Source organism: Sapajus apella, unplaced genomic scaffold (assembly GCF_009761245.1).
Source record: "Sapajus apella isolate SASKATOON/1434 unplaced genomic scaffold, GSC_monkey_1.0 scaffold62, whole genome shotgun sequence".
NCBI classification, from domain to species: domain Eukaryota; kingdom Metazoa; phylum Chordata; class Mammalia; order Primates; family Cebidae; genus Sapajus; species Sapajus apella.
In genome coordinates this window covers 15,540,007-15,545,083 of record NW_022437002.1, presented here as the reverse complement: position 1 = coordinate 15,545,083, position 5,077 = coordinate 15,540,007, and positions in this window count along the sequence as shown.

Here is a 5,077-nt window from a genome sequence, read left to right as displayed (position 1 = left end):
TAAAAGTTGATCAGTAGTAAAATTAAAAACAGAATTACTATCTTTTAAATCATGGGAGATGACAAAAGAAAATAGAACATTCTATATAGCAAGAGGCAAAAAAAATAAAGTATTCCTAAGTAATAGAGATGCAACGTGAAAAACGATTTAAAAAAAAACCAATCTGGTACAAAGATCTCAAACGATTTTAATAAAACAAGGGAAATGAGGCCTGGGAAGTTAGGTTCAAGTGTATTAATGATTTTATCTTGTTTAGGGAAGGTTATGAATTAATTACGGACTTTGACAGAAAAATTTTGTTTCAGTGTTTAACAAAATATGCAAGCGCAACCACGAGAAGCATAGAAACAGGATACAGAACTTCTAGACTAAGGAACGAACAAAGAAATGCTCCTAAGCCTCAACAGGCAGGAAATTTAAAAAGAAACCAGAAAACAGAAAATATAGAATAAAGGCTGGGCAAGGTGGCTTATGCCTGTAATCCCAGCACTTTGGGAGGCTGAGGCAGGCAGCTCACTGGAGGTCAGGACTTCGAGACCAGCCTGGCCAACATGGTGAAACCCTGTCTCTACTAAAAATACAAAAAATTAGCCAGTGTGGTGGCACATGCCTGTAATTCCAGCTACTTGGGAGGCTGAGGAATGAGAATTGCTTGAACCCAGGTTCAAGCCTGGGCAATATTGCACTCCAGCCTGGGCAACAAGAGTGAAACTCTGTCTCAAAAAAAAAAAAAAAAGGAAATACAGAATAAAAATAGTAGGCATAAGTCTAAATACATCAGTAATCACAATAAACCCTTATTGCAAATGATCCGATAGTCTCCCTAGGAAAAATAGATAATCGATGGTAAAACAAAATCAAGAAAAATGTTCAGGAAGAATGCTAGAAATAAGACTAATGTACTAAAAATCAATAGCTTTTCTATTCATCTGTAGTAATCATTTACAACAACTTCAAAATACCTAGGAATAAACTTAAAACAACATGTGCAAGATAAGGAAATGACAAACGATCCATCAGAAAGCAAAGGTTATGAATAGTCGGTTTACAGAAAAAGAAAAACAGCCAACAAACATAAAAAATGTCCAACTTCACTAGCAACCAGAGATATGGAAATTGAAATGATACTAATATCAAAGGTGAAAATGATTCTTAATATTTTGTGATGGTGATGGAGTGGGGAAACAGACGTTCTATGAGAATAAAAATTGGTAAAGCATTTTTGTAGGGCAATTTGGGGATGTTTTAAATTTAAATGCTTATGTCTTTTGACCCGACATTCTGCTTTCAAGAATCTATTCTGAAGAAATATCTTGCACTCATGCCAAGATACTCATTACAGAATTATTTATAATAATAAAAATGGAGGGAAAGAAATATCCAAAAGTAAAGGAACAACCAATTAAATTATGGTACATCCATATGTAAAGGAGTGCCAAGGGGCTGCCCCTCTTCTCTGCTTACGTGGATTGAATGTTTCACCTCGAAATAGACCTCTTCTTTTCAGGCAGGATAACCTTAGTGCTATCTGTTATTTATGGTAGTGTACATTAGATAAGGACCCTTACCCTAAGAGAATGGTGAAACGGAGCCTTCTATTACTTCATAAAAGCAGGATTCTCACATATGTCTTCGACATGTAGGCTTGGGTTTTGAGGAGAGGATTAACGGATTTGCAACGAAGTCCAAGGACTTCCAGGATGGAGTGGTTATGGTCATCTTAGCACCTCTTCTCTGGGGCTGGGGAGACCTGGTCAGGGGAAGCCTGATCCTGAGTAGGTCTGCTGGCAGGAGAACACTCAATGGTTTCCAGTAGGGAAATCACCACGAAGGAAGGTGGAATCTGGACTCAAATCAAGTATCCAAGAGATCACCGGGAAAGCTGCTTTGAGAATCTGTAGCTAAGTTGCAGCACCACTAAGAATGACTCACGCTGGCAAGGCAGCACAGAGCAGAGACACATTCATTGGACTGTGGGGGCCGGGGCTCAACAGGAATGATCTGTGGTGCCGGCTGAAGTGAATGGGGATGCAGCTAACCCACTTCCATGGAATGACATGTAGAGACAGGAAACTGCAGTGGCCTCCAAGGCGCGGCGCCACCTGGTCCTCCACAGCAATCTGACCTTACCACCTTACCTGTTACTCCACCTGCTCATGCCACATCACAGACACTGGCCTGTTGACTGTTCCCCCAAACACACTGGCAGGCGCCTGCCAAGTCCTCCCTCCTGCTGTTCCCAGTGCCTGGAGAGTTCTTTTCTCAAACTGCCTCACTTCTTACGAGCCGCTCAAATGTCACCTTCCTTGTTCACTCTTCAAAATATTTGCAAACACTTTCTCTTCCCAGATGGTTAGCAATCCTATTGCCTTTCTCACTTAATTTTTCTCCATGGCACGCAACACCTTATTTATTTTGTTTCTTTTATTTTTTTAAAATTTATTTTATTTTATTCGTGTTGCGTGCCTTTTTTTTTTTTTAATAAAGACAGGGTTTCTCCATGTTGGTCAGGCTGGTCTCAAACTCCCGACCTCAGGCGATCCACCTGCCTTGGCCTCCCAAAGTGCTGGGATTACAGGTGTGAGCCACCATGCCTGGCCCACCTTATTTATTTTGTTAATTGTTTATTTCCAATTCACCTCCTCCTACCCTTGGTAGATTATAACCTCCGTGAAGGCAGGATTTTTTTCAGAAGTTTGGGTCACTGATTTATCTCCAGGACTTAGAAGCGTGCCTGATACATAGCAAGTGCTCTATGAATACCTAATGAAAGAATAAATTTGTACTCACAGAAAATCTCTAAAAAACATACTAAATGAAAACAAGGTAGATTACTATATAATACACATAGAATCATACCATTCATGTAAAAGCCATATATGTGTCTGTGTGTGTTTGTAAGGATACATGCCAAATTATCCTGGAGATAGGAGGGGGAAGGGAATAAAGTGATTAATTTTTAATTACTTAAAAATTAAATTTTCTTTCGTATATTTCTGTATCATTTGACAATTTTAAACATATGAGTATTTATTACTTGTACAATAAAATAGACAATTAATGAATACCTTTTAATAACATACTACAAGGGTAATAGTTTTGGAACAAGGTCTTCACTTTTGGTATTGGTAGGGTAGCTTATATCAGATTAGTCGTCTTTAAGATAACAATGATAAACTCTTTTCTAAATATTTTTTAAATGGTTTGAAGCTACTGGAGAATGACAAAAACAAAAACAAAGCAAAACAAAAAACCAGACAGAAACTTGATGGGATTTAATTCTTTTTTGTTTTCAAACAGAATATAGTAGTATTGAACACTCATGCAGCAGTCCATAGAGATGTTCCATTATGCCAGACCAGTCTGCTCCATGAAGTCATTCAAAAGCCAAGCTTCCATCCCTCTCATTTCTCTGACAGAATCCTCCCAGACCTTGTCATCATGTGTATGCTGAAGGCTGGTTTGCTTCCAGTTTATAATTTCAGTAGTATTTGGGGTGTCTCCCAGGTCCTGCAGGAGCAGTCCACTTCTTTCAGAGGGTCTGTGGGTCCTTTCCGGATTGCTGGTTTGTTCTTGTAGTTGATCTGGAGCTAAAATTCACAACGTAAGCCTCCACATGCTGCTCTGTCTGAAGCTGCTATCTAGTCCTGACTCCTGTCCGCCATAATCCCCTCTCGGGATTTAATTCTTTTTCTTCTTCTTCTTCCTCCTCCTCCTCTTCTTCCTCTTCTTCTTCTTCCTTCTTCCTCTTCTCCTCCTCCACCTCCTCCTCCTCCTCCTTCTTCTTCTTCTTCTTTTTCTTCTTCTTTCTTCTTTTTTTTTTGAGACAGAATCTCATTCTGTCACCAGGTGCCAGGCTGGAGTGCAATGGCATGATCTCAACTCGCTGCAACCTCCGCATCCCAGGTTCAAGCAATTCTCCTGCCTCAGCTTCTCAAGTAGCTGGAACTACAGGTGCGTGCCACCACACCTAGCTAATTTTTTGTATTTTTTAGTAGAGACGGGGTTTCACCATGTTGGCCTGGATGGTCTCGATCTCTTGACCTTGTTATCTGCCGGCCTCCGCTTCCCAAAGTGCTGGGATTACAGGCCTGAGCCACCGCGCCCAGCCAGGATTTAATTTTTAAAAGAAAGGAACCATGCGGGCTGAGAGTCACATTTCTATGGCTTCTCTTTGGAGAGCACCTCCCAGTTTTTGTGAAACACGGGGACACAGAACAAATGGAAGCTACAGCCTGAGGAGTCAGAGGACAGAGTTGGAGGCTGCCCGAGCAGCAGGAAATTGAGGAGGGAGAAGGAGACAGGAGGGAGCTACAAAGGCAGAGCACCGAATCTATGTGCATATTTTCCTCAAATCCTTGGCTGACCCCTAAACTACATGAGTGAAGACTCCAAAGAGATTAGGGAAAAATAACAGCTGGAAGCCTGAAAGTGCTAAGCAGAGACGTCAGTACCTGAGCACTTCAGGGGAAACAGTGTTTGGAGTTTGAGTCTCATTATGTCAGGTGAGCCTGGTAAACACCTCCCGCTTTCCACTGACATCCCAGAGGAACCATGCCCAGGTCTGAGAGATTCTTCCTAGGAATGAGGACAAAACTAAAATAAATGCATTCTAATAAAGTGTGGAAACCAAGCCTCCACTAGTTCTGGTGATATGCCGGTAATCTAACTGTCTGCTAGAACAAAATTCAACTCTGAAGGCAGGTAATAGAATCCAGAATCTCCACAATGTTTTACCTGCAACATCCTATATGCAATAATACATGATCAGACATGTGGAGAAACAGGAAAACATGACTCTTAGTTAAGAAAAAGTAAGATGGCCGGGCGCGGTGGCTCAAGCCTGTAATCCCAGCACTTTGGGAGGCCGAGGCGGGTGGATCACGAGGTCAAGAGATTGAGACCATCCTGGTCAACATGGTGAAACCCCGTCTCTACTAAAAATACAAAAAATTAGCTGGGCATGGTGGCGCGTGCCTGTAATCCCAGCTACTCAGGAGGCTGAGGCAGGAGAATTGCCTGAACCCAGGAGACGGAGGTTGCGGTGAGCCGAGATCGCGCCATTGCACTCCAGCCT